This window comes from Lytechinus pictus, chromosome 7 (assembly GCF_037042905.1).
Source record: "Lytechinus pictus isolate F3 Inbred chromosome 7, Lp3.0, whole genome shotgun sequence".
Taxonomy (NCBI): Eukaryota; Metazoa; Echinodermata; class Echinoidea; order Temnopleuroida; family Toxopneustidae; genus Lytechinus; species Lytechinus pictus.
Genome location: NC_087251.1, coordinates 26,621,043 through 26,633,012, shown reverse-complemented (window position 1 = coordinate 26,633,012; position 11,970 = coordinate 26,621,043).

Sequence of the window (11,970 nt, the reverse complement as noted above, 5' to 3'; positions counted from 1 at the left end):
TAACTCACATTTTTTATGATTTCTGCTTGCAAAATGGTGATATCGTGATGCTTGTTGAGAATATCAGATTTCTTCAAAACGGGCGCTAACGGTGACAAATTTGCCGATCTTTTGCCAATATTTTCATGAATACTGAACTCATCCTAAAGAAACTTACACCAAAGGGTAATTTTAGGTCGCTTTTCAATTTCACGTTGATGATGTCAGATTTTAAGGATATTGGCTATTTTTTAAGATAATGACCGTCCACGAAGTATGGACACGCGCGAAGTTTGGACTCACTGCCATAATATGGCAAGAAAATTTTAATTTTTTTATCTCTATTTTTAATTAATAAAAAAATAATTTAAAGAATCAAATTTACTTAAGGGCCAAGTTGTATTACGAATAGGTGTAATGGAAACTGTCAGTGTAAAAAAATCAAGCATTTGTCCCCCAAAAAAAGAGAAAATAAGCCAAACATTGCCACCCTTATTTTGCCACACATGGAGATATAACTGAGAACAAGGTTAGGCCTATATCTATAAACCCAGCCCCAGGGGCTTACTGTGTATTTGACCATACTCACGGGACTAGCGTGATTTATAAATCACGCTAGTCCCGTGAGTATGGTCAAATACACGGTAAGCCCCTGGGCTCCCTGGCCTGGGTTAGGTTATATCATAACCTTGTTCATTGAATGAGTGGATTTGATAATGATTGATACCGGTATGGTCAAGAAGCTCGACTGTGCCGGCGCGGCCGGCCGTGCTGCGAAATTATTTTCCCCACCGCAGTTGTTCCGGACATCAATACAATTGATATGAATATTCGTGACTTTCGTCTTTGGAATAACTTAAAGACTACGCAAACCACGCGTTGAATTGTCTTTACAAAGTTGTGGGCGTTTGGATTGAATTGAATAACTTTAATTTATTGTCCATAAACATGATTGATAAAGCCTTTTTTTAAAGGAAATTCTTTTTGAAATTTTGTGCATCGTATTATCAGCACATTCTGTCATTATTTTAACGAGTAACATGTCATGGGCGGCCAAATTCGCTATCGTGCCCAAGCGCCATATCTCATTAACTGCTCAGCCCACTGAAAATTTATCACTAACTTTAGACGTGCGTGCGACTGGTGTCACGCATGACCGCACAATATTGCAATAACATTAACAAAGCTCAATCAGCGCCGGATATCGGCGTTACAGTTACACTCAGGTCTCAGGTCTCAGCTGAATGCGAGAGAGGGGCGGGGATTAGGGGTGGGCCAGGGCCTTGAAGAGGCACTAAAAATATGATTCATATGAAATTGGCGGAATATCAATAAAATACTAGTATGGTTGGAAGTACCCCTTATCGACCACCTAATCTTCTAAGCATCGTATCTGCGAAAATATTCATCAATTTTACCCAGTTTTCGTCTCATTTGTGCAGATAATTGGGCAGATCAGATTCCCATGTTTCACTCGGCGACTCCGATTTAATCCGCGTATATATCAACAAATACGACGATTTTACATTTGCTCATTTGCACCCGTCTTTTGAAACCGACCACCCGCGATACACTGACTAAGTTTACGGCCGATTCTTGTCGCGGTGGCGAAATATTTTTACTCTTCCAAATCAGTTCTATGATGTCAACATGCTAAATGATCGTCTCACTACTTCCACTGCGAGCTCCGGCACATGATTCGACGATTGACGACGGGTATTTGTTCCAAAGCCGTTTCCTATCGGATTTCTTGGTTTTTCAGCGGGGTTTGGGTTTAGTCAATACAATTTTGATTAATTCTACTAAATTTTTACTTTTTGTTGCTTCACTATTTTCTCGTAAAATCGATTCATACCGTTTCTATGGACACTGCGCCTACTCTCCCGCGCGTATCGTTTGTAATACGCAATAATTTTAACACGCGCAAGGTGGTCGGTTTCAAAAGAGGTGGTCGATATGTGGTACTCTCACCATATGACCCTCTAAGTCTAATGTTATATACCTATGTGCATCATATTTTTGTTCTCATTTTGCCTTTTTGTTTTCTCTGTAGGCCTATAACTTAGAATTCCTCACTCATTCATTTATTCCATCCAGTTTATTCATCATACTGTGCATTTCATTAGACATTAGACTAGCATGACTAGTCTAGAACTATACTGTTAACCTAATTTTTTTCTGTCCTCGATGGGGATCGAAGTTTCAGCATCGCCATCGTATAGTCAGCACGCCACATGAGAAGAGCGGACAGCCAAAAGTGGTTTAGCGCTCAAGTCATACGGAGGTTTCCCTGGCGGCAGTCATCAGGGGAATCAACGTTCAATGATTTAATTCATTAGAAAAATATATATTTGGGGATCCAGGGGCTAGATAATGGTAGCAGTCTAATTCCAAACAGGATTTTGTTAATTTTTCATTTCGTTTATATCACTATGATGGAAGGGGAATTAATAGTTTAACCACTCAATTTTTTTCGTTTAAATAATGATAAGTAACGTTAGGAAGCAGGGTAAAAGTTATATCTGCCAAAATATTGGAAAAATTCACATTTATTATCAATTAAATACCTTCCCAAAGTATTTACTTTCTCAAGATTGTTTAAGAAGTCATTTATAAACGATGAAGAAAAAATTATCTGTTTATTTTTGGCTAGAAAAGACTCGGCTTCTTGAAAAGAAACCAAGTATCAATGCACATACAAATGCACACATGGGACTGTAAAGTACTCACCTCTGTGTTTTTGTGTGTATTAATTCATTTGGATGTCGATCTTTTTGAGTCAAAAGAGGGGTCATAATTCCTCTTTTTAATGCTTGTAGATAATCAGGGTAGGGAGATTGGGGATAGTTGGAACATTTTTGACAAAAATGGGTGTAAAATCCAAATAGAATTTATTTGAGAAACAATCAATATATCAGCTTAAAGCAGTGCTTCTCAACCTTTTTTTACTCAAGGACCACTTTGACTCTCAGATTTTTTTCGAGGCCCACCTACCAAACTTTTTTTTAAAAGGATATGACTACTTGTCTCGACAATTATAAAGAGCATGTTAGTGCGTACGGTAACTTTATGATCTTCTGCTGCAGTGGCGTAATGAGCCAAAAAATTGAGGGGGCTTTATATGGCATATTGCGTACAATTGATAAAATGTTGCGAACGAGCATGGTGAGCATGCAAAAATTTCGACATTTTTATTACAAAAATCCAGGTTTGTGATAGATTTTGACACCAAAAAAATTATATCGTATTTCACCCTTATCCCTTTTCTTTTCTTTCCATTTCTTTTTTTTCTTGGTCATGAAATATCTGTACCCAAGTGTTCTGCTGTGAATTAAATCCAGCCCTTTTCTCTCCAAACACTCTTGGCTTTCCTGCACTCTTCAGATGTTTTATGTTTAGGTGTCTCTGAAGCTCTGACGGTTTAAGCGCCTTATTTGACAATAACTTCAGCACATTCGACACACATTGCTTTTGGTTTTACATCACTGCGCAGTAATGATCGAAATTTAATGTATTCATGGTCATATTTTTCTTACAGCTACCTTCCGAGACTTTTCAACATTAGATTTGTTTCCTCCCTCACCCTTTCGCTTTTAAACACGGTCCATTTTGATGAAAGTATGTTTCGTGAAATTTGAACATAGAGCTCTCAACCACTTTCGAAGCAATCAGTTTGAGAAATAAATGCATTTGCAAAGGTCCGGTGAATGGGTGATAATTATTAAACTACATACACAATATGCATGCAAATCAAAGTTAGATCGATAGTGACCATCATTACAATGTGTATGTATATCACAACATGCTACATGTACCTATAGGCGTGCCTTTAGCATTGTTTAAACCACGGAAACCGATCAAACATACCATTTTCGGACACTAAATAGAACATGTTAAATACCATAATTTCCCCCTATTTTTTTTTCTTCTCTGGAACTTCTCGCGGCTCACCTGAGAGAGCTTCGCAGCCCACCAGTTGAGAAGCGCTGGCTTAAAGCATATATCTAAGGGCTTCAAATGTAGTAATGTACCCAATAAAATTTTTAACTCTATGATGGTTACTGAAAAAATCCACCTTGAACAAGACCATCGCAAGCGTTCCAACTTACCCCCATATACGGGGTAGGTTGGAACATGGTATGGGGTAAGTTGGAACACTGCATGGTCAATTAAAAATTACACCAAAACTACTTTCAAATATTACATGGTTTTAGCCTATTTGCTCTTTTAATACAAGTTCAAAATATTAAAGGTGTGTATTCTGATTTGTTGAACTTTATGTTTTCTATTTAAACAGCCACTCATGCAATCCGGCTGTGTAGTAGAATTCCGCGTATTTTTGTGGGTTTGATTTTACATGCAATTCAAGTGTATCAGCAATTTCATGTACATGTACTTCTGAATCAAATACATTTGTATTTTTTAATTAATTAATTTTGCAAATAAGCATATTAAATTTGCCTAAATTTTTTTTGTGTGTATGTTTTTGCCTTAAAGGTCAAGTCCACCCCGGAAAAATGTTGATTTGAATAAATAGAGAAAAATCAAACTAGCATAACACTGAAAATTTCATCAAAATTGGATGTGAAATAAGAAAGATATGGCATTTTAAAGTTTTGCTTATTTTTCACAAATAGTGATATGCATAACTCAGTGACATGCAAATGAGTCAGTCGATGATGTCCATCACTCACTATTTCTTTTGTTTTTTTATTGTTTGAATTATACAATATTTCATTTTTACAGATTTGACAACACGGACCAACTTGACTGAACCATATAGCATTAAACAATGCTATAAATTCTACATACATGTTCAGAGAGGAATTACTAGTAATCATTGTTTCACTTGACAGTGAGGAGAAAATTATACAAATAAAATAAAAAAAGAGATAGTGAGTGGATGACGTCATCAGTCTCCTCAGTTGCATACCGACCAGGATGTGCATATAACTGTTTTGAGAATTGAAGCGAAACTTTAAAATGTCATAACTTTCTTATTTTACATCCAATTTTGATGAAATTTTCAGTGTTGTGCTTGTTGGATTTTTCTCTTTTTATTCAAATCAACTTTTTGTTGGGGTGGACTTGTCCTTTAACTCAACTTATTTATCTAGTAGAATGCTCATTTTTGGTGAGAGTATCAATTGTTACATTAATAACAAAAATCTACAAAAAATTGCAAAAAATATAATTTTTTAATGTACTTTTTGTTTTTTGAATTTGTATTTCTTTGTTTTTTATTGTTTTTTTTTTATGAACTTTGTCGAGAACCCTTTTGCAATCATAAATAGCTTAAAATAAATCCATTTGGACCAACAAAAGTAAAAATAATCCTATATTTATGATTTTTGGTTGAAAAACACAATTTGCATTGACCTTGTACATGGAATCACGTTTTTGAGCAATTTTGGGTCTGACATGCATGTACAATATGTTGTGTAATTTCGAAATCGCGCACCTGGGCATCGCAAATTGGGTCTCAGCGAGTGGTGCGGTCAAAAAATTTCTGGCGATGGCGTAGTGACGAAATTTGTCCAGGGGGGCTCAAATTGACCCACCCCCCCCCCCGTTCGATAAGGGTTAATGATATTGCATTAGGGCCATTTAGGGGCCTACAATAGACTCTAAATGCGCACTTATACCTAACTGAGAAACATAACAAGCATGGCTTACAAGACATGTTCAAAAGAGTGTGAAATACTGTACATATATATTTTTTCTCATATCCATTGTTTTTATTCATGATAATGATTGGGGTAAGTTGGAACATGTTCCTTCAATTTTGTTTCAACTAACCCCAGAGGCCCATTTCAAAATAACCTTACAGCACAAATTAGGGACTTCACTATGGCTTATTAATAACCTTATTTTGTAGCTTGGTACAAGTGTTTATTATACCCCTAAACTGGCCAACTTGATCTATAAACTTCTCTGAGATAATAAAAAATTTCTGAAAGAGAAAAAAATTTACTCAGAAGGTGAAAAAACAAAAATTCCTTTCTAACTTTACCAGGCTTGTTGCACATGTGTTGTCTGTAATATGGTGGATGGCTGTTGATAATGGCAATGAATTGGGTGGCAGTATTGCATAAATTTATTTAAAGGCATTAAAAGAAAATTACAATGTTTCAACTTACCCCGCATTCCAACTAACCCCAATCTCCCCTACACCAGATTTTAGCAATATGGATTGTAGAAGGGTGGTTCATTAAATGTTACTTTGACTTAGATTTTCAAAGTTCCTTAAAAGATTTCTTAGCAACAATATTTGGTATCGCAGATCACTGAGTCTTTAGGCTGCTAGCTGCAGTGGCTTTAAGCTCAGGGAATAATTTTCCTGGTATTGCATCGCAATTTGCTCCATATTTTTTAAAGACTGCTACGCATAAAGTCTTTTGTAGGCCTATAGCATAATTTTACATAGGACTGTACATTACTTTAGTTGAGAGCTTATCTCTTATGACCAAAAATGCTATTCAAATTTGTAAAGCAAAATTATTCCCTGAAGCTCATGCCGACCGGCTGATAGCAGTGCTATAGCGGTATGTGTACGTACTGTCATGAATATGCAAACTTTGTGTGTGTGTAGATCAGGGAAAAGAACGCATGACGAACTGGCTTGCAATTTGAACTGTAGAAAGTTCATAAATGCAAGCAAAATCAGGAAAAAATTGCACTACCGGTACTTTACAAATTATTGGTTGCCCGAGGTAAATTTTTGGTGGCCGCTAATGCCGAACCTTGCAATTAGGCTATTGTATCGGCAACACTCATTCTAGGGCGCAACAAAACCGCTTGCCCGGGCAAGTGAAAATGACGTGTGGGCAAGCATTTCTCAAAGTCAATTGCCAGATCGGGCAAGTGGTTGTTTTTAAAATGAAAACAATATTACAGTAAATTTTAAGAATTTTTCGATAAATTGCAATTATCGGCCAATTATCTCTCATACAAAATGTCATACCAGTCAAAAAACAGTGGAAACATGTCAAATCAGCGCCAATTTACCGACAATTTATCGCCAACGGTTCCGTTGGATGGGGGCTGCCATCTTACTTTCTAAACTATACTGTGCGCATGAGCTACTAATCGACGAAGGAGCTAGCTGGGGAAACCCCTCTCTCGCCCTCTTAGCGCATGCTCTAATACAGCCATTCTCAATTACTTTTTTTGAAGCGCCACATTTCATGTTGAGAATCTGCAATGCTCCACTGTCCATTGCGCAAACCAGCAATGTATCAGCGGAGGGGGTTCAGAGGCCCCTGGTGGGGGTCGAGGGGGCAGAGCCCCCAGACGTTTTGGAATATGAGGCCTTTTAAATTGCCCAGAGGGGCTCTAATTAATATCAACAGAAGAAATACAAATGCCAATAAACTACACAATATCAATATTAAAAGAAAAATGACCAGTGAATTTTTCACAACATACCAATGATACCACTAGTTCAGACTGTTCTGCCCCAGATATATTGGCTGAAGCAAGTGGCGTAATGAGTAAAAAAAAAAAATGAGGGGGCTAGATATGGCAGCTGAAGCAAAAATATTGAACTTTGCAATACAAATATCTATATTTTGACATAATATTAAGAAAATAATACAATATTCCACTCTTTCCCTTTCCTTTTCTTTCCCTTTCTCCTTTTTTTTCTTGGCCATGAAACATTTGCCCCCCCCCCCCAATCGCCACCCCCATCTGTACGCCAGTGGTTGAAGCTACGTTCCCCGATTTTGCAAGGGCTGAAAATTAGGCGTTGCACTGCACTAACGCCCCAACTGCCCCTCTCTCTCTATAACTCACGTGCAGTATCATTCATTCAGTTCATGTTAAGCAAGAGTGCATGCAGGCAATCACGGCAGACGATGCATCTGAGCATACATTTATTTCACTTTTACAACATCGGATTTTAATCGGCTTCGGAAACAAAGTTTCTGCTTGTTATGTCCCAAATTCATAATCTTTTATGATCAGGGTGTTCTTTGAATATCATATCATTTGATGTTTAACTCTTAACCAAAACGTATACTCTGGAAATGCAAAATTTCTCTCCGTTGAAATAGAAATCCTACAAACAGGGTTTTCAAATCACTTGTGCGGCACAAAAACTTTGTACAGCGTAGAATAAATAAAAAGGAGAACACCATCGATCCTCCATAATAGGGGTTATCGAGTGCTAAATTTGACAAAATTTGAGGAAATCAATTAGCAATTAAGTGTCAAGTAAAGAGTTTTTGTTTTCTCTCTGTATTAAAATGATCACCAAAACCTTATTGCCAGGTTACTGGTAGATACATTTTTTCTCCCTTATTTTTCCTTTATTTTTTATACCGGCTCCCAAGCGCCACTCCGCAAGGCTCGGTGCGCCACAAGTGGCGTGCGCGCCACCTATTGAGAACCCCTGCTCTAATACATCGGTGCTACAGTACATGTACGTACGTACACGAGCGATTGCGAGCCAGCCGACTCTCGAGCTAGATCGCGCTGAATGCATGCAAGCTTCGGACTGACTGACTCGGCCAGGACTCCGCTTCAACTTCAAACCAAATAAACAATGAGTCGTCTGACTAAAATAGGCGACTGACGACTCAAATAGACGACTTTTGTCATGCGATCGGCGACCAGAACAACTTGAACAAGAGTAAAGAAAAAGAGATGCCGAGGCCAGCACCAGTAAATCAAGTTCAACCAGAACAGAAAAGAATAATTAAGAGCAAAAGAATTTTTGAAAAAATCGGGCAAGCTAATTTTTTTATCACTTGCCCAACAGGGCAAGTGATGTAATTTTTTTTTGTAGAGGCCTGCTCATTCAATGAACAAGGTTATTATTAGACCAAAAGATTCAGTCTCTGTATTCGGTTGTTCCGTTGAACTACGTTGGCTTCTCTCACAAATACATAGACTTAAGTATTTGGAGGCCCGTAGGTAAAGACAAAGTATTAGCAGTAATGTTAGCTCTAACATTCTGCGGAAACTCAATTTTTGATCGTTTTTTTTTTTGTACATAAAATATCACTTTTAAAAAAAGAAAGTAGTCTACAGTTAGTACAGTGTACATCCAACTTGACTAGAAATTATATAAAATTAAGAAATTTCGTACCTTAGACCGCAGTTATTGCTAGGCCAGAGTCATATTGATTATTTTGTAAACCGATGATCGACAGCTTTAATTCGATCAAACATCAATGCAGTGAATTTTGAAGACGGGGAAAATCAAGTCAATTTTGTTGCTCCGTCGATGCATGCACTAGCACTGCGACGATATGCGCTGAAAGGGCTAAGCGTTGCACAAGCAGATGACAGAGCAAAGATCGTTTGTATTTTCCATGATCACAAAAAAGAGGACCAATACAGAATTTTTCCCAAAATATCTAAAACAATGATATTTGCAGATGACAACAAATAAAATAATATGAAAGACATGAATTACGCAGAGTCGATCCAAACGATTCTCGGTCAACTGCATTCACAGTCCAGATTCGTACTCACACACACTACAGCCCCGTACGCAGCCTAGCCCCTTACACTCACTCTCCTGAAACAACAGGTGTGCTTACCGGCCAACAAGTGCTATACTAGCGGAGAGCATGTAATTTGCCTGAGATGTAGTTGGATCCAAAATGAGCTCCAAATTGATGGGAATAAAAATCATACGTAATTTTCTCTGGATGGTCATTTAAATTGGTATTCTATGCTGATTGTAACAGTTGTGAGGAAAGTTTGTGGAATATGAATTTTGACGATGTTCGAGAATTAATCCTGAAATGATTGATAATGATAATCTTTTTTTAATTTTTAACGTTAAACACAACACAAGTGCAGAGCACCAACGATCAAAATGGATATGAATGACTCGAATCGAGCTCTGAATTTATATGAGTGATTATTGTATGTAAATTTTTGTTTAATTATTACTATTTAATAAGATTCTATGCCCATACTAATAAAGTGTTGTCAATGTCAGCAAAGTTATGTTATGTTCATGTGGAAGTATTTATACCATCTCTGTCGATGTCTCTGAGAAAAGAAGCACAATGCGCATGCATGATTGATGACATATTTTCCATTCATGAATTCAGAGCTATAAACCGAGTTGGGCACAAGTTACTAGCTTCAAACTGATGGAAATAAATATCAAACATAATTTTCTCTGCTTTATCATGTAAAATGGTATTCTATAGTGATATTATTATGATAGTGAGAAGGGTTTCTGCAAAGACGATGTTCGAGAATCACTCCTGACATAGTTTTTTGAGACAAGTGCAGCTCATCCCTCGATCACGAATTTGCGATGTCCGTCATTATGAAAGCGAAATACAAATGTTTTACATCAAGTTCATATAAATGATTATATGAAAATTATTGTTAAGATATTACGATTAAATAATGTAGATATTTAATAATACTAAATAGGTTCATTATTGCGGATTGAAATAATCGCTAGAGGGTATTCATTTGTCTCGCAATCTACTATGGTCAACAAGGAAATTCGTGATCACTCTCGCAAAAAGTGTTCACTGGCTTTCTAGGAAATTCGTGATCACTCTCGCAAAAAGTGTTCACTAGCTTACAAGTTCACGAGCTTTCGAGTGCCGCTGCAACTCTTTATCAAGTGACGAAAATTATCTGATGACGTATTCTATTTATACTAATCTCCGGGACCGTACGCACGAACGCGAGAACAATAGGTGGGCATTGATCCGTTGCGTCGGATGCGGTACGGCCGGTAATCCGTGTATGCAAATAAGCCGGGGGTATATGCAAATACGCCGTGGGTCGGCAATATGCAAATTAGACAAAATTGGCGGGCTCGCTAGTTTCCCGTGGGCGGGGGCTGACTAGCTGAGCGGTCCCTCGTTCGGGGCCGGGAACGATCGGGTCGGCGTGCACTGCCAGGTAAGGGGGTATTGTGCTGTCGGATGGTTCGCATCCAGAAGTCGGGGATGTCGATCCCGCTGTCTCTGTTGAAGTTGTTAGGACAAAGACGTATACTAATAGCCTCCTTAATCCTGCGTGTATACCAATGTCTCTCTTTGGCAATGCATTGTACACCCTCCCAATCTGGGTGGTGTTGCTTCTCCCAAGCATGTTCTGCCACCGCGGATGTGTCGGTTCGCTGTAACCGAACATCGCGCTTGTGTTCAGAAATGCGTTCAACTATCGGTCGGGCTGTTTCTCCGATGTAAGACCCGTCACATCCCTGGCAAGGAATGTTGTATACTACGCCATCACGTCTGTGATCAGGGACAGGGTCTTTGGGGTGTACAAGCTGTTTGCGTAAGGTGGTGTCCGAGCGGAAAACCGTTCGGATACCGTGACCTTCTAATCGGCGTTTAAGTTGTTGTGAGAGGCCATCTATGTATGGCAAGACTGTGCAAGTCTTGAAAACCTTCTGATCCCTTGGTGGTTGTTTTTTCTTGAAAGTGTTCTTGATAAAAGGGCGTGGGTAGCCGTTGCTGTACAAGGCGCCACGTATGTGTGCTCTTTCTTTCGGGAGTTCAGGTGGGTGAGTTATGATACGTGCTGCTCTGTCGAACAGGCATTTAACGAGACCCTTCTTGACCGATTTGTCGTGATGAGAATCATATGGTATGTATTGGTCTGTATGAGTGAGCTTGCGGTAGACAGAGGTGGAAAGTTTCCCGCCCTCGTGTCTTTGGACTAGCGTGTCAAGGAATGCTAATTTCCCTCCTTGCTCAGTCTCCAGAGTGAACTGGATGGACGGTTGCTGGCTATTCATGTATGAGAGTAGGCTGTCTGTTTCGGATCTATTTACGATTATGAAAGTGTCATCGACGTATCTCTTCCACACCCGAGGGTGGCATGTGGAAGGACACTTGGGCAAAGCGTTCTGTTCAAAACCTTCCATATATAGGTTAGCCACAACCGCTGAGACTGGGCTACCCATTGCTGCTCCTTCTGTTTGCTCATAGAAAGAGCCTCTGTACAGAAAATATGTGGACCTGAGGACGAACTCCAGGAGTTCGGCTATTTGTT